Raw genomic sequence first — 20,022 nt, 5'->3', positions numbered from 1 at the left:
AGACATGGTTCGCGTGTCTCAATCTTTTCAAAAACGAGTGAGTCCAAAGATCCATCAACATGAAGCTTCTTCATGCGTTTTATACCAACATGACTCAAATGGCAGTGCCACAAGTATGTGGTACTATCATTACTATCTTATATCTTTTGGCATGAACATGTGTATCACTACGATCGAGATTCAATGAACCATTCATTTTAGGTGCAAGACCATTGAAGGTATTATTCAAATAAACAGAGTAACCATTATTCTCCTTCAATGAATAACCGTATTGTGATAAACATAATCCAATCATGTCTATGCTCAACGCAAACACCAAATAACAATTATTTAGGTTTAACACCAATCTCGATGGTAGAGGGAGCATGCGATGCTTGATCATATCAATCTTGGAAACACTTCCAACACATATCGTCATCTCACCTTCAGCTAGTCTCCGTTTATTCCGTAGCCTTTTATTTCGAGTTACTAACACTTAGCAACCGAACCAGTATCTAATACCCTGCTGCTACTAGGAGTACTAGTAAAGTACACATTTAATATAATGTATATCCAAAATACTTCTGTCGACCTTGCCAGCCTTCTCATCTACCAAGTATCTAGGGTAGTTCTGCTTCAGTGACCGTTCCCCTCATTACAGAAGCACTTAGTCTCGGGTTTGGTTCAACCTTGGGTTTCTTCACTAGAGCAGCAACTGATTTGCCGTCTCATGAAGTATCCCTTCTTTCCCTTGCCCTTCTTGAAACTAGTGGTTTAAATAACCATCAACAATTGATGCTCATACTTGATTTCTACTTTCACGGTGTCAAACATCGCGAATTGCTCAAGGATCATCATGTCTATCCCTAATATGTTATAGTTCATCACGAAGCTCCAATAGCTTGGTGGCAGTCACTATGGAGAACCATCACTTTCTCATCTGGAAGATTAACTCCCACTCGATTCAAGCGATTGCAGTACTCAGACAATCTGAGCACATGCTCAACGATTGAGTTTTTTTTCTCCCTTAGTTTGCAGGCTTAAGAAACTTGTCAGAGGTCTCATACCTCTTGATGTGGGCACTAGTCTGAAATTCCAATTTCAGTCTTTGGAACATCTCATATGTTCTGCGACGTTTCAAAACGTCTTTGGTGCCACAATTCTAAGCCGTTAGCATTACGCACTGAACTATCACGTAGTCATCAAAACGTGTATGTCAGATGTTTCCCAACATCTACAGACGACGCTCAAGGTTCAACGCACTGAGCGGTGCATTAAGGACATAGCCCTTCTGTGCAGCAATGAGGACAATCCTCAGTTCACGGACCCAGTCCGCATAATTGCTACTATCAACTCTCAACTAAATTTTCTCTAGGAACATATCTAAAATAGCAGAACCAAAGCGTGACCTACGGCATAATTTGCAAAGACCTTTTGACTATGTTCATGATAATTAAGTTCATCTAATCAAATTATTTAATGAACTCCCACTCAGATAGACATCCCTCTAGTCATCTAAGTGATACATGATCCGAGTCAACCAGGCTGTGTCCGATCATCACGTGAGACGGACTAGTCATCATCGGTGAACATCTTCATGTTGATCGTATCCACTATACGACTCATGTTCGACCTTTCGGTCTTCCGTGTTCCGAGGCCATGTCTGTACATGCTAGGCTCGTCAAGTTAACCTAAGTGTATTGCGTGTGTAAATCTGGCTTACACCCGTTGTATGCAAACGTTAGAACCTATCACACCCGATTATCACGTGGTGCTTCGGAACAACAGACCTTAGCAACGGTGCACGGTTAGGGTGAACACAATTCTTGATATTTTAATGAGGGATCATCTTATTTATGCTACCGTCGTTCTAAGCAAATAAGATGTAAAAACATGACAAACATCACATGGAAATCATAAAGTGACATGATATGGCCAATATCATCTTGCGCCTTTGATCTCCATCTTCGAGGCACGGCATGAACACCATCATCACCGGCATGACACCATGATTTCCATCATTGTGTCTTCATGAAGTTGCCTCACCAACTATTACTTCTACTACTACGGCTAACGGTTAGCAATAAAGTAAAGTAATTACATGGCATTTTCATTGACACGCAGGTCATAAATAAATTAAGATAACTCCTATGGCTCCTGCCGGTTGTCATACTCATCGACATGCAAGTCGTGATTCCTATTACAAGAACATGATCAATCTCATACATCACATATATCATTCATCACATCCTTTTGGCCATATCACATCACATAGCATACCCTGCAAAAACAAGTTAGACGTCTTCTAATTGTTGTTGCATGTTTTACGTGGCTGCTATGGGTTTCTAGCAAGAACGTTTCTTACCTACACAAAACCACAACAGTGATATGCCAATTTCTATTTACCCTTCATAAGGACCCTTTTCATCGAATCCGATCCGACTAAAGTGGGAGAGACAGACACCCGCCAGCCACCTTATGCATCAAGTGCATGTCACTCGGTGGAACCAGTCTCACATAAGTGTACGTGTAAGGTCGGTCCGGGCCGCTTCATCCCACAATGCCGCCGAATCAAGATAAGACTAGTAACGGCAAGCAAATTGAACAAATCATCGCCCACAACTACTTTGTGTTCTACTCGTGCATAGAATCTACGCATAGATCTAGCTCATGATGCCACTGTTGGGGAACGTAGCAATAATTCAAAATTTTCCTACGTGTCACCAAGATCAATCTAGGAGATACTAGCAACAAGAGAGAGGGAGTGCATCTTCATAACCTTTAAGATCGCTAAGCGGAAGCGTTCAAGAGAACGGGGTTGATGGAGTCGTACTCGTCGTGATCCAAATCACCGATGATCCTAGCGCCGAACGGACGGCACCTCCGCGTTCAACACACGTACGGAACGGAGAGACGTATCCTCCTTCTTGATCCAGCAATGGGAGAGGAGAGGTTGATGGAGATCCAGCAGCACGACGGCGTGGTGGTGAAAGCAACGGGATCTCGGCAGGGCTTCGCCAAGCACCAACGAGAGGGAGAGGTGTCACGGAGGGAGAGGGAGGCGCCAGGGACTTGGGTGCGGCTGCCCTCCCTCCCCTCCACTATATATAGGGGCCTAGGGGGGGCGCCGGCCCCTTGTAGATCCCATCTAGGGAGGGGGCGGCAACCCTAGGGGTGGCTTGGCCTCCAAGCCAAGTGGAGGCGCCCCACCCCTTAGGGTTTCCAACCCTAGGCGCATGGGAGGCCCAAGGGGGGGGGCGCACCAGCCCACCAGGGGCTAGTTCCCACGCCCCTTCAGCCCATGGGGACCTCCGGGATAGTTGGCCCCACCCGGTGGACCCCCGGGACCCTTCCGGTGGTCCCGGTACAATACCGATGACCCCCGAAACCCTCCCGGTGGCCGAAACTGGACTTCCTATATATAAATCTTTACCTCTAGACCATTCCGAAACTCCTCGTGACGTCCGGGATCTCATCCGGGACTCCGAACAACTTTCGGTTAACCGCATACTAATATCTCTACAACTCTAGCGTCACCGAACCTTAAGTGTGTAGACCCTACGGGTTCGGGAGACATGTAGACATGACCGAGACAACTCTCCGGTCAATAACCAACAGAGGGATCTAGATACCCATGTTGGCTCCCACATGCTCCATGATGATCTCATCAGATGAACCACGATGTCGAGGATTCAATCAATCCCGTATTTAATTCCCTTTGTCTACCGGTATAGCACTTGCCCGAGATTCGGTCATCGGTATCCCGATACCTTGTTCAATCTCGTTACCGACAATTCTCTTTACTCGTTCCGTAACACATCATCCCGTGATCAACTCCTTGGTCACATTGTGCACATTATGATGATGTCCTACCGAGTGGGCCCAGAGATACCTCTCTGTTACACGGAGTGACAAATCCCAGTCTTGATTCGTGCCAACCCAACAGACACTTTCGGAGATACCCGCAGTGCACCTTTATAGCCACCCAGTTACGTTGTGACGTTTGGTACACCCAAAGCATTCCTACGGTATCTGGGAGTTGCACAATCTCATGGTCTAAGGAAATGATACTTGACATTAGAAAAGCTTTAGCATACGAACTACACGATCTTGTGCTAGGCTTAGGATTGGGTCTTGTCCATCACATCATTCTCCTAATGATGTGATCCCGTTATCAACGACATCCAGTGTCCATGGTCAGGAAACCGTAACCATCTATTGATCAACGAGCTAGTCAACTAGAGGCTTACTAGGGACATGGTGTTGTCTATGTATCCACACATGTATCTGAGTTTCCTATCAATACAATTCTAGCATGGATAATAAACGATTATCATGAACAAGGAAATATAACAATAACTAATTTATTATTGCCTCTAGGGCATATTTCCAACAGAAGATGGCCACCGAAGAGGGATTGCCCCCTCTGGCAGGGTGCCAGAATGGGTCTAGATTGGCTTTCGGTGGCTACGGAGGCTTCTGGCAGCGGAACTCCCGATCTATTTTCTGTTCTGGAAGTTTTAGGGTACGTAGGTATATATGGGTGCAGGAAGTACGTCGGTGGAGCTTAGGAGGGCCCCATGAGGCAGGGGGCGCGCCCTAGGGGGCGCACCCCCCACCCTCGTGAGCACCTCCCTTGGCTCCTGGCGTGGGGTCCAAGTCCATCTGGTAGCTTTCCTTCCAAAAATAACTTCTCCAGTTGATTTCGTTCCGTTTCGACTCCGTTTGATATTCCTTTTCTTCGAAACACTGAAATAGGCAAAAAAACAGCAATTCTGGGCTGGGCCTCTGGTTAATAGGTTAGTCCCAAAAATAATATAAAAGTGGATAATAAAGCCCAATATAGCCCAAAATAGTAGATAATATAGCATGGATCAATCAAAAATTATAGATACATTGGAGACGTATCAAGCATCCCCAAGCTTAATTCATGCCCGTCCTCGAGTAGGTACATGATAAAAACAGAATTTTTCATGCGGAGTGCTACTTGGCATAATTTCAATGTAATTCTTCTTAATTGTGGCATGAGTATTCAGATCTGAAAGATTCAAGATAACAGTTCATATTGACATAGAAATAATAATACTTCAAGCATACTAACTAAGCAATCATGTCTTCTCAAAATAACAGAAAGCTATCCCTACAAAATCATATAGTCTGGCTATGCTCCATCTTCACCACACAAAATATTTGCACAACCCTGATGACAAGCCAAGCAATTGTTTCATACTTTGACGTTCTCAAACTTTTTCAATCTTCACGCAATACATGAGCGTGAGCCATGGATATAGCACTATAGGTGGAATAGAATGGTGGTTGTGGAGAAGACAAAAAGGGAGAAGATAGTCTCACATCAACTAGGCGTATCAACGGGCTATGGAGATGCCCATCAATAGATATCAATGTGAGTGAGTAGGGATTGCCATGCAACGGATGCACTAGAGCTATAAATGTATGAAAGCTCAACAAAAGAAACTAAGTGGGTGTGCATCCAACTTGCTTGCTCACGAAGACCTAGGGCATTTTGAGAAAGCCCATCATTGGAATATACAAGCCAAGTTCTATAATGATTCCCACTAGTATATGAAAGTGACAACATAGGAGACTCTCTATCATGAAGATCATGGTGCTACTTTGAAGCACAAGTGTGGTAAAAGGATAGTAGCATTGCCCATTCTCTCTTTTTCTCTCATTTTTTTGGGCCTTCTCCTTTTTTATGGCCTCTTTTTTTATTTGGGCTTCTTTGGCCTCTTTTATTTTTTATTTTCGTCCGGAGTCTCATCCCGACTTGTGGGGGAATCATAGTCTCCATCACCCTTTCTTCACTGGGACAATGCTCTAATAATGATGATCATCACCCTTTTTATTTTTCTTACAACTCAACAATTACAACTCGATACTTAGAACAAAATATGACTCTATATGAATGCCTCCGGCGGTGTACCGGGATATGCAATGAATCAAGAGTGACATGTATGAAAGAATTATGAACGGTGGCTTTGCCAAAAATATGATGTCAACTACATGATCATGCTAGCAGTATGACAATGATGGAGCATGTCATAATGAACGGAACGGTGGAAAGTTGCATGGCAATATATCTCGGAATGGCTATGAAAATGCCATAATAGGTAGGTATGGTGGCTGTTTTGAGGAAGGTATATGGTGGGTTTATGGTACCGGCGAAAGTTGCGCGGTACTAGAGAGGCTAGCAATGGTGGAAGGGTGAGAGTGCGTATAATCCATGGACTCAACATTAGTCATAAAGAACTCACATACTTATTGCAAAAATCTATTAGTTATCGAAACAAAGTACTACGCACATGCTCCTAGAGGGGTAGATTGGTAGGAAAAGACCATCGCTCGTCCCCGACCGCCACTCATAAGGAAGACAATTAATAAATAAATCATGCTCTGACTTCATCACATAATGGTTCACCATACATGCATGCTACAGGAATCAAAAACTTCAACACAAGTATTTCTCAAATTCACAACTACTCAACTAGCACGACTTTGATATTATTGCCTCCATATCTCAAAACAATCATCAAGCATCAAACTTCTCTTAGTATTCAATACTCTATATGAAAGTTTTTACTAATCTTGTATACCTAGCAGATTAGGATTTTAAGCAAATTACCATGATATTTAAGACTCTCAAAATAATCTAAGTGAAGCATGAGATTTCATCTATTTCTTCAAAATAAAACTACCACCATGCTCTAAAAGATATAAGTGAAGTACTAGAGCAAATGACAAACTACTCCGAAAGATATAAGTGAAGATCAATGAGTAGTCGAATAATTATGCAACTATGTGAAGACTCTCTAACATTTAATAATTTCAGATCTTGATATTTTATTCAAACAGCAAGCAAAGAAAAATAAAATGACATTATAAGAATGACAAACATCATGTGAAGAAGCAAAAACTTAGGATCAACCGAAACTAACCAATAGTTGTTGAAGAAGAAAGGTGGGATGCCAACCGGGGCATCCCCAAGTGTAGATGCTTGAGACTTCTTGAAATATTATCTTGGGATGCCTTGGGCATCCCCAAGCTTGAGCTTTTGTGTCTCCTTAATTCCTCTCATATCACGGTCTCCCTAAATCTCAAAAGCTTCATCCACACAAAACTCAACAAGGACTCATGAGATAAGTTAGTATAAACCATTGCAAAAACCTTATCATACTCTACTGTAGCAAATCAGTAAAATTATTATTCAACATTACATACTAAATGCCTCTGCATATTTAATAGTCCTATCCTCAAATAGAATCATTAAAGAAGCAAACATATGCAAACATAACAGCAATCTGCCTAAACAGAATAGTCTGCAAAGAATGCTGCAACATCCATACTCCCCTAACTCCAAAAATTATGAAATAAAATTACGACTGTAGTAAATTTATCAGAGCTTAATATGCAAAAGGTTTCAGCATTTTATCACATTCTGACTTTTCTAGGGAATTATTGCAACAGCGGTAAACTTTCTGTTTTCATACAGCAACATGAAGACTTGTAACATAGGCATAGTAAAGACTATCAATGACACTTTTATCGAAATAAAAGATGCAAAACATTGTTATAAACAATAGCAAGCAAATCCTAACAAAATAAATTGACGCTCCAAGCAAAACACATATCATTTGGTGAATAAAAATATAGCTCCAAGTAAAGTTACCGATGAACGAAGACGAAAGAGGGGATGCCTTCCAGGGCATCCCCAAGCTTAGGCTCTTGGCTATCCTTGAATATTACCTTGGGGTGCCTCGGGCATCCCCAAGCTTAGGCTCTTGCCACTCCTTATTCCATAATCCATCAAATCCTTATCCAAAACTTGAAAACTTCAAGGTACTGTAATTAACTAATTATTTATTTATATTGGTGTTAAACATACTGTATTACAACTTCTATATGGTTTATAAACTATTTTACTAGCCATAGATTCATCAAAATAAGCAAACAACACACGAAAAACAGAATCTGTCAAAAACAAAACAGTCTGTAGTAATCTGGATCAAACGTATACTTCTGGAACTCATAAAATTCTCAAATAAATTGATAGACCTGAGGAATTTATCTATTAATCATCTGCAAAAATAATTAACTAAATATCACTCCCCAAATAAAAATGGCAGTAATTCTCGTGAGCGCTAAAGTTTCTGTTTTTTACAGCATGATCATAAAGACTTCCCCCAAGTCTTCCCAAAGGTTCTACTTGGCACAAACACTAATTAAAAGCATAAAACCACATATAAACAGAGGCTAGATGAATTATTTATTACTAAACAGGATCAAAAAGCAAGGAATAAAAATGAAGTTGGGTTGCCTCTCAACAAGCGCAATCGTTTAACGCCCCTAGTTAGGCATGATGATTTCAATGATGCTCACATAAAGGATAAGAATTGTAACATAAAGAGAGCATCATGAAGAATATGACTAGCAAATTTAAGCCTAACCCACTTCCTATGCATAGGGATTTTGTGAGCAAACAACTTATGGGAACAAGAATCAACTTGCATAGGAAAGCAAAACAAGCATAATTTCAAAACTTTAAGCACATAGAGAGGAAACTTGATATTATTGCAATTCCTACAAGCATATATTCCTCCCTCATAATAATTTTCAGTAGCATCATGAATGAATTCAACAATATAACCAGCACCTAAAGCATTCTTTTCATGATCTAAAAGCATAGAAATTTTATTACTCTCCACATAAGCAAAATTCTTCTTATTCGGAATAGTGGGAGCATCATAAGAGACTCGAATACTATAAATTGTTTCCACATTAAAAGAGTAATGTTCAGAGAAGGATAATCATAATCATGACAAGTTTTATAAATATAATCACTACTTTTTATAGCATAAGTATCATCACAATAATCATCATAAGTAGGAGGCATGCTATCATCATTATAAAGTTGCATATCAAAACTTGGGAGACTAAAAATATCATCTTCATTAATCATAGCTTCCCCAAGCTTGGAACAAACATTAATTTCAGCAAATATATTCTCAAATATGTCATCCTCATCAAACATAGCATCCCCAAGCTTGGGCCTTTTTGTATCATAAGCATAATCACTTTCATCATCAATTGTATGGGTAGCACCAATAGTATAGCAATTATCATATTCTTCCAAGCAAGTGCCAAAAAGATTTTAAAGATCATAAGAAGTATCATTATCTTTCAAAATTATATTTTCATGAGGCACAATAGTAATAGGAGCAGCATTATTTGGGAGAGATATCTTTTTACCTCTGTTCCTTTTTCTTTTCTTCTTCGTCACCACATCATGTGTGGGTTCAATCCTCTTTTTGGAGCTCCTTATTAATGAGATTGGTTGAATAGGAGGCTCCTCCTCGTTACCTGATTCATCATAAGAAATAATAGGAGGGTATTGGGAAGTCTCTTCCCTTTCATTAGTATTCTCTTCATCTTCTATTTGTTTTCTTTTCTTTATGTAGTTGGCAATATAAGGATTTCAATACAATTCACCGCACAATACATATAAATTTCCTCTAGATCAAATCTAAGAAGTTTATAACGGGCAAATTCTGGAAGATAATTAGTTATACATTTCATTTCTTCGTAACCCATAAGCAAACTAAGTTCATTATAATGTGCAAGGGAAATCAAGTCATCACAATTTTTGGACACGATACGATCATGAAACAATTTGCATTGGTATTGAAATGATCATGTTCATTGCAAAGCTCACTGATAACCCACAAGTATAGGGGATCGCAACAGCTTTCGAGGGTAGAGTATTGATACGTCTCTGTCGTATCTACTTTTCCAAACACTTTTGCCCTTGTTTTGGACTCTAACTTGTATGATTTGAATGGAACTAACCCGGACTGACGTTGTTTTCAGCAGAATTACCATGGTGTTGTTTTATGTGCAGAAAACAAATATTCTCGGAATGACCTGAAACTCCACGGAACATCTTACAAAAAAAAATCCTCGCCAAAGATGAAGACCAGGGGGCCCACACCCTTCTCACGAGGGTGGTGGGCGCCCCCCCTAGGGCGCGCCCCCTACCTCGTGGGCCCCCTAGAGACCCTCTGACGCCAACTCCAACTCTATATATTTGCTTTCGGAGAGAAAAAAAATCAGAGAGAAGAAATCATCGCGTTTTACGATACGGAGCCGCTGCCAAGCCCTAAAACCTCTCGGGAGGGCTGATCTGGAGTCCGTTCGGGGCTCCGGAGAGGAGGATTCGTCGCTGTCGTCATCATCAACCATCCTCCATCACCAAGTTCATGATGCTCACCGCCGTGCGTGAGTAATTCCGTCGTAGGCTTGCTGGACGGTGATGGGTTGGATGAGATTTATCATGTAATCGAGTTAGTTTTGTTAGGGTTTGATCCCTAGTATCCATTATGTTCTGAGATTGATGTTGCTATTACTTTGCTATGCTTAATGCTTGTCACTAGGGCCCGAGTGCCATGATTTCAGATCTGAACCTATTATGTTTTCATGAATATATGTGAGTTCTTGATCCTATCTTGCAAGTCTATAGTCACCTACTATGTGTTATGATCCGGCAACCCCGAAGTGACCATAATCGGGACCACTCCCGGTGATGACCATAGTTTGAGGAGTTCATGTATTCACTATGTGCTAATGCTTTGTTCCAGTTCTCTATTAAAAGGAGGCCTTAATATCCCTTAGTTTCCAATAGGACCCCACTGCGACGGGAGGGTAGGACAAAAGATGTCATGCAAGTTCTTTTCCATAAGCACGTATGACTATATACAGAATACATGCCTACATTACATTGACGAATTGGAGCTAGTTCTATGTCACCCTATGTTATGACTGTTACATGATGAACCGCATCCGGCATAATTATCCATCACTGATCCGGTGCCTACGAGTTTTCAATATACTGGTTCTCGCTTATTTACTTTCCCGCTGCTACTGTTACAATCACTAGAAAATACTAAAAAACATTACTTTTGCTGTCTTTACTTTTGTTGCCGCTACCACCACTATCATATTACTTTGCTACTAAACACTTTGCTGCAGATACTAAGTTTCTAGGTGTGGTTGAATTGACAGCTCAACTGCTAATACTTGAGAATATTCTTTGGCTCCCCTTGTGTCGAATCAATAAATTTGGGTTGAATACTCTACCCTCGAAAGTTGTTGCGATCCCCTATACTTGTGGGTTATCAAGACAAATTTCTGGCGCCGTTGCCGGGGAGCATAGCTCTATTCTTTGAGTCACTCGGGATTTATATCTGCTTATCACTATGAAGAGCTTGAGAGATCCAAAAACCAAGATCTATCACTCAACTACGAGGGGAGGTAAGGAACTGCCATCTAGCTCTGCACTTGATTCACCTTCTGTTATGAGTAAGTTTGCGACACCTACACCTGCTTCTGCTATTTGTTCTAATATGTCGCACGTTATTGATGATCCACTTCTGCTATGCATAATACTTATGATGAAACTGCTTCTATGCCTGATACTACTGTGCCACTTAGTGATTTTCTAGAAGAACAAATTGCTAGGGCTAGAGAAAAAGAAATTATTGAATCTGAATACGATGATGATAGTGATGATGAAAATATGCCTATTATTCTTGAGGGTTATCTTTTTGATATGGAATCTTCTGCTGCTCTTTCTTCTTGCAAAGATAGATATGAGCTTAAGAGGTTATTAATTAAATGGAACAAAGAATCACTTAGAGATAAAATGAGACCTGACCCTGCTTTTGCTACTTCACCTATATGTGTTCCTGATAAAGATTATGAATTCTCTGTTGATCCTGATATAATTACTTTGGTTGAATCTGATCCATTTTATGGCTATGAATCTGAAACTGTTGTGGCACATCTTAGTAAGTTAAATGATATAGCTGCCATTTTCGCTAATAATAAGAGATCACATTACCTCTATTTACTCAAAATATTTCCGTTCTCATTAAAGGGCGATGCTAAGATCTGGTTTAATTCTCTTGATCCTGGTTGTGTTCGTAGTCCCCAGGATATGATTTATTACTTCTCTGCTAAATATTTCCTTGCTCATAAGAAACAAGCTGCTTTGAGGGAAATATACAACTTTGTGCAAATTAAAGAAGAGAGTCTCCCACAAGCTTGGGGAAGGCTTCTCAAGTTACTTAATGCTTTGCCTGATCATCCTCTTAAGAAACCTGAGATGGTTGATGATGAAGACGACGGGCTCATCATATGTTTGGAGGTTTTAACACATAATAGGTGACTATAGACTTGCAAGATAGTATCAATTCTATTGGAAAAATTCCATCGATTATATTTGGAGGTTTTGAATTTCCCCTTCCTACTGTCAAGAAGAAATATGATATTCTTATTATTGGGGATGTGCATATCCCCGTTGAGGTAACTTAGTGTTATTCGAAATTTCTCCGGTTTCATGATTATCGGAGTGAGTTTGTTAACAAGACTTGATCAACCTTGTTAGTGGATTCTTTTTGATGAGCATGAGATGGATGAAACTAGAAGCACAAACTTCTGTACCCTCTCTATATTTTTTGTTATTTATATTAAATAAACTAAAAATAGTATTTTTCTTTCTGTTATCTGATTATCCGTGCAATATAAAAATATCCCGAAAATAAAAGTCCTCAGAATGCCATGCCAATTTAATATGATTTTTTCCGGAATATTTGAGGATTTACTATGCAAAAATTACCGCGGGAGGAGCTGCCACCTGGTCACGAGGGTGGTGGGTGCGCCCCCTGCCTCGTGGGCCCATGGTGGCCCTCCTCCACTTATCCCAGCACCCATCTTCTTCCTCTGTCTCACAGAAACCCGGAAAACCAACTCAAGCACGAGTTCCAGCCACTTTTGCTATGATTTTTGATCTCCTTGCTCAAAGCACCTCTCGCAAAACTACTTGGGGAGATTGTTCCTTGGTATGTGACTCCTCCATTGGTCCAATTAGTTTTTGTTCTAGTGCTTTATTCATTGCAAATTTGTGCTGCATAGGTGACCATGTTCTTGAGCTTGCATGTCAAATTTATATGGTTCCAAGTAGTTCTAATGCTTGATATAGGCTCTAGGCACTTGTAGGAGTAGTTACTATCAGTTTTATTGAAGTTGGTTCATTTTTGTTTGAAGTTACTAAAAATTTCAGATTGTTTCAGAAAAATGATGAGGATATTATTGAGGGGCTCATCAAGCCAAATCTCAAAGGAAAAGGAGCCAAATCCTAAGTATAATTTGCCACGCACCGCGGAGATTCAGGCGTGTGAATGGCCTTCTGAAGATTTCTTGAGAGCAGCCGGTATCTATGAAGATTTTCATGAATTGGCCAACAATGCAGGCCTCACCGCTTTCCTCCACGACCAATGCGATCAATATCTCTTACTCACAAATACCTTTGTGCAAAACTTTTATTTTCATCCTAGGAACTCATCACCTACGGTGGAATTTCATTTATATGATGAGCCTAAGGAGATGTCACTTTATGATTTCTGTCGGATTTGTTTAGTCCCTTTTGAGGGCAAGACAGAAGAACCACATCATGACGATGTGGCTGGGTTTATTGATAATATCACTGTAGGAGAAACCAGGAAGGTTTTCGATGCACGAATCACTAGCATACATTTTCCTGTTTTGTGTTACTTTGCATTATTTGCTAGTCGTTGTTTAATTGGATGCGAAAACTCTGGAAACCTTAGTATCCCTGAGTTAATTATTCTGCTCCAAGGTTTATATAGTGATAACACTTTTAGTTTGGGCGGTATTATTGCTAGACGGTAAATATGAACCGTACTAAAGGTCCCATCTTTGGAGGCCTTTATGCTACACGCCTAGCCGCACATTTTAACATACCTATTAGGCATGCTGAGAAGGAAGAAAAAGTGCTACCCTGTTTATCTAGATCATAAAAGTATGGTGGCACATGATTTTATTGTTAAGAATAGGGCAGGGGAGCTTAGATATCAATTGTTCTTTAATAAACATCATCCTGAGACTATTACCTTGCCTGCTCCTTCTTTGTTTGATTTGACTGCAGGCACGTACCTTGTTCCGTTGACGACTATTCACGCCTACCGAAACCCTGCAGCAGTCGAGGAGCCAGAACAGGAACCACAAGATGAGCCTCCACGACAATCTGTTTATTCTTGGGATCCAGAGATGACTGTCAGCCAGTGGCAGTCAGAGTCTTCTTCTTCATCATAGTATGATCCCAACTATTGTTCTTCATCACAGTACGACCCCAACAACTATTATTATGGATATCCGCCAGCCCAGCCGTGGTCATAGACCAACTTAGGCCAAAAGCCTAAGCTTGGGGGAGTACGTATTTCTCACCGACATTACATTTATGTTCACACACACTCATTGCTAGATGTCGGTGCTCATACTTTTTCATTGTAATATCCATGCTAGTTTAGTTTCCTTTTCCTGCTTTCTTCTTGTGTGTTTGTTAAACCTTAAGAAAAAAATTAGTAGTAGTTTATTTTTCTGCTGTAGTAATAACTAAAAATAAAACTCAAAAATATTTTCCATTCTTCTTTTGCTTGTTGGGAGCTTTCCCGTGTAAATAGTTTTATTTCTTTTCTTTTCTTTGGGGGTCAGTAGGAGAAGACCATAATTAAATTGTTGAAGTGGCTCTTATATGCATTATTGTATATTTAACCAAGAGCCCATATTGCCTTGTCTTCTCCTGTTTATTGAATGCTCACAGATTCCAGCTTAGTCCAATGCACGTGCACTCTTATTATTATTCACACCGTTCGGTCGTGCAAGTGAAAGGCAATTATGATGATATATGATGGACTGACTGAGATGAGAAAAGCTGGTATGAACTCGATCTCTTTTGTTTTTGTAAATATGATGAACCCGTCGTTCTTGATTCAGCTTATTATGAATAAACATGTTTGCAATGACAATTAAAGATCAGAGTTGCTTGTGCCATGCTTGATTAGCTATGAGTTATAATGATTTACCTTGTGTGCCAACATGCTATTAAGATGGTTATGATGTGGTATGATGGGGTGGTATCCTCCTTTGAATGATTTAAGTGACTTGACTTGGCACATGTTCACTCATGTAGTTGAAACAAAATCAACATAGCCTTCACGATATTTATGTTCATGGTGGATTATATCCTACTCATGCTTGCATCCAATTTTTATTAATTTTAATGCATGTACATGGCTGTTGTCGCTCTCTAGTTGGTCGCTTTCCAGTCTTTTGCTAGCCTTCACTTGTACTAAGCGGGAATACTGCTTGTGCATCCAAACCCTTAAACCCCAAAGTTATTCCAGATGAGTCCACTATACCTTCCTATAAGCGGTATCTACCTACCGTTTCAAGTAAATTTGTATGTGCCAAACTCTAAACCTTCAAATAAACATTCTGGTTTGTATGCTCGAATAGCTCATGTATCAACCAAGGCTGTCCTTATCTTCCGTGTTAGGCGGGTTATTCTCAAGAGGAGTGGACTCCGCTCCTCACTCACGAGAAAATGGCTGGTCACCGGGATGCCCAGTCCCATGCTTTATGCAAACTAAATCAAAATTAATTGCAAACAAAACTCCCCCTGGGACCTGATGTATGTTGGAGGCACTCGTTGTTTCGAGCAAGCCATGGATTGATGCTTGTTGGTGGAGGGGGAGTATAAACTTTACCATTCTGTTTGGGAACCGCCTATAATGTGTTTAGCACGGAAGATATCGCCATCTCTTAGTTGTTACATTGACAATGAAAGTATACCGCTCAAAATACAATTTATCTCTATTTCAAAACCGAGCTCTGGCACCTCTACAAATCCCTGCTTCCCTCTGCGAAGGGCCTATCTATTTACTTTTATGTTGAGTCATCACCCTCTTATTAAAAAGCACTAGCTGGAGAGCACAGCTGTCATTTGCATTCATCACTATTAATTTATGTTGGGTATGACTATGATTGGATCTCTTTTACCATGAATTACAATGTCTAGTCAGTCCTTGATCTTTAAAGGTGCTCTGCATTTATGTTTTGCGGTCTTAGAAAGGGCTAGCGAGATACCATCTTATTATATCACATTATGATTGTTTTGAGAAAGTGTTGTCATCCGAGATTTATTATTATGACTTGCTAGTTGATTATGCTATTGATATGTGTAATTGTGAGACTTGAGGATTATTGCAAATGTGGTTAGTTATGATTTATGCTGAAAACTTAAATGCTGGCTTGACATAGTTACAACAACAAGAGCAAACAGAGTTTGTAAAAGTTTTTCTTTCTTTCTTTCAGTTTGTCAACTGAATTGCTTGAGGACAAGCAAGGGTTTAAGCTTGGGGGAGTTGATACGTCTCCGTCGCATCTACTTTTCCAAACACTTTTGCCCTTGTTTTGGACTCTATCTTGTATGATTTGAATGGAACTAACCCGGACTGACACTGTTTTCAGCAGAATTACCATGATGTTGTTTTATGTGGAGAAAACAAATATTTTTGGAATGACCTGAAACTCCACGGGAGGTCTTAGAAAAAATAATAAAAAATCCTCGCCAAATATGAAGACCAGGGGCCCCACACCCTTTCCACGAGGGTGGGGGGCGCGCCCCCATAGGGCGCGCCCCCCTACCTCGTGGCCCCCCTGGATGCCCTCCGACGTCAACTCCAACTCTATATATTTGCTTTCAGAGAGAAAAAAATCAGGGAGAAGAAATCATCGCGTTTTACGATACGGAGCCGCCGCCAAGCCCTAAAACCTCTCGGGAGGGCTAATCTGGAGTCCGTTCGAGGCTCCGGAGAGGGGGATTCGTCGCCGTCGTCATCATCAACCATCCTCCATCACCAATTTCATGATGCTCACCGCCGTGCGTGAGTAATTGCATCGTAGGCTTGCTGGAAGGTGATGGGTTGGATGAGATTTGTCATGTAATCGAGTTAGTTTTGTTAGGGTTTGATCCCTAGTATCCATTATGTTCTGAGATTGATGTTGCTATGACTTTGCTATGCTTAATGCTTGTCACTAGGGCCCGAGTGCCATGATTTCAGATCTGAACCTATTATGTTTTCATGAATATATGTGAGTTCTTGATCCTATCTTGCAAGTCTATAGTCACCTACTATGTGTTATGATCCGGCAACCCCGAAGTGACCATAATCGGGACCACTCCCGGTGATGACCATAGTTTGAGGAGTTCATGTATTCACTATGTGCTAATGCTTTGTTCCGGTTCTCTATTAAAAGGAGGCCTTAATATCCCTTAGTTTCCAATAGGACCCCGCTGCGACGGGAGGGTAGGACAAAAGATGTCATGCAAGTTCTTTTCCATAAGCACGTATGACTATATACGGAATACGTGCCTACATTACATTGATGAATTGGAGTTAGTTCTGTGTCACCCTATGTTATGACTGTTACATGATGAACCGCATCCGGCATAATTATCCATCACTGATCTGGTGCCTACGAGTTTTCCATATACTGGTTTACGCTTATTTACTTTCCCGCTGCTACTGTTACAATTACTACAAAATACCAAAAACATTACTTTTGCTGTCTTTACTTTTGTTGCCGCTACCACCACTATCATATTACGTTGCTACTAAACACTTTGCTGCGGATACTAAGTTTCCAGGTGTGGTTGAATTGACAACTCAGCTACTAATACTTGAGAATATTCTTTGCCTCCCCTTGTGTCGAATCAGTAAATTGGGTTGAATACTCTGCCCTTGAAAGCTGTTGTGATCCCCTACACTTGTGGGTTATCAGGCCTTCAAGTGTAGAGGTTTGTAGGACAGTAGCAAATTTCTCTCAAGTGGATGACCTAAGGTTTATCAATCCGTAGGAGGCATAGGATGAAGATGATCTCTCTCAAGCAACCCTGCAACCAAATAACAAAGAGTCTCTTGTGTCCCCAACACACCCAATACAATGGTAAATTGTATAGGTGCACTAGTTCGGCGAAGAGATGGTGATACAAGTGCAATATGGATAGTAGATAAAGGTATTTGTAATCTGAAAATATAAAAACAACAAGGTAGCAAGTGATAAAAGTGAGCATAAACGGTATTGCAATATGTTGAAACAAGGCCTAGGGTTCATATTTTCACTAGTGTAAGTTCCCTCAACAATACTAACATAATTGGATCACATAACTATCCCTCAACATGCAACAAAGAGTCACTCCAAAGTCACTAATAGCGGAGAACGAACGAAGAGATTATGGTATGGTACGAAACCACCTCAAAATTATTCTTTCCAATCAATCCGTTGGGCTATTCCTATAAGTGTCACAAATAGCCCTAGAGTTCGTACTAGAATAACACCTTAAGACACAAATCAACCAAAACCCTAATGTCACCTAGATACTCCAATGTCACTTCAAGTATCCGTGGGTATGATTATACGATATGCATCACACAATCTCAGATTCATCTATTCAACCAACACATAGAACCTCAAAGAGTGCCCCAAAGTTTCTACCGGAGAATCACGACGAAAACGTGTGCCAACCCCTATGCATGGGTTCATGGGCGGAACCCGCAAGTTGATCACCAAAACATACATCAAGTGAATCACATGATATCCCATTGTCACCACAGATACGCATGGCAAGACATACATCAAGTGTCCTCAAATCTTTAAAGACTCAATCCGATAAGATAACTTCAAAGGGGAAACTCAATTCATTACAAGAGAGAAGAGGGGGAGGAGAAACATAAGATCCAACTATAATAGCAAAGCTCGTGATACATCAAGATCGGTCAACCTCAAGAACACGAGAGAGAGAGATCAAACACATAGCTACTGGTACATACCCTCAGCCCTGAGGGAGAACTACTCCCTCCTCGTCATAGAGAGCATCGGATGATGAAGATGGCCACCAGAGAGGGATTGTCTCCTCCGGCAGGGTGCCGGAACGGGTCTAGATTGGCTTTCGGTGGCTACGGAGGCTTCTGGCGGAGGAACTCCCGATCTATTTTCTGTTCTGGAAGTTTTAGGGTACGTAGGTATATATGGGTGCAGGAAGTACGTCGGTGGAGCTTCGGGGGCTCCACGAGGCAGGGGGCGCGCCCTAGGGAGGGGGCGGGGCGGCGCTCCCACCCTCATGAGCACCTCCATTGGCTCCTGACGTGGGGTCCAAGTCCAGCTGGTAGCTTTCCTTCTAAAAATAATTTCTCCAGTTGATTTCGTTCCGTTTCGACTCCGTTTGATATTTCTTTTCTTCGAAACACTGAAATAGCCAAACAACAACAATTCTGGGTTGGGTCTCCGGTTAATAGGTTAGTCCCAAAAATAATATAAAAGTGGATAATAAAGCCCAATATAGCCCAAAACAGTAGATAATATATTATGGAGCAATCAAAAATTATAGATACGTTGGAGACGTATCAGTTCTCACACACAAACATGGCGTGGCGTGCCTGCTGTGCAAGGAAGCCAGCGTGGAAGGCAGCGATAGCCCTCACGGCGGTGGATGTTGGCGAGACGAAGTCGCATTCTCCAGCGCCTTGTATGGTGCACCAGTGTGGGCTCTACAACCGCGTCCTCATGACGTCGACTCCTCCTAGAACGGAATCATCATCAATCTTACGTCCAACGACACCGTCCCGGTTGCCGGCTCCAATGAGGAAGAGTAGGGCATGGGAGACGGCGACACCTCAAGTCCCGTGAGCCGGTTCATGTGAAGAGCTTGCTAATTTACGTATCTTACACCTGATAACTTACGTACAAACACTATGATAACTTTGACAGTGGTGGGGGTTGTTGTATTACACCTCCAATAACTTCTGTGTGAATAGCATGGTAGACCTGATAACTTATGTGTAATTTACACACTGTAGACCTGATAACTTATGTGCAACACGTTGATAACTTTTGACCCCGGAAAAATAAAGTTGAAGAAACATGTCCCCGGTAATTTTTGTGCGAATTACATGGTAATTTACGCACTGCGGACCTGAAAATTTATGTACAAACACGGTGATAACTTTGACCCGGGAGAAAAAGTTGTTGAAGGCATTGCCGACAGTTTCGGCGTAAATAGCATGATAACTTACACACCACAAACCTGATAACTCATGTGCAAACACC

This window comes from Triticum dicoccoides, chromosome 7A, assembly GCF_002162155.2.
Source record: "Triticum dicoccoides isolate Atlit2015 ecotype Zavitan chromosome 7A, WEW_v2.0, whole genome shotgun sequence".
Taxonomy (NCBI): Eukaryota; Viridiplantae; Streptophyta; class Magnoliopsida; order Poales; family Poaceae; genus Triticum; species Triticum dicoccoides.
This window is presented reverse-complemented; position numbering follows the sequence as displayed.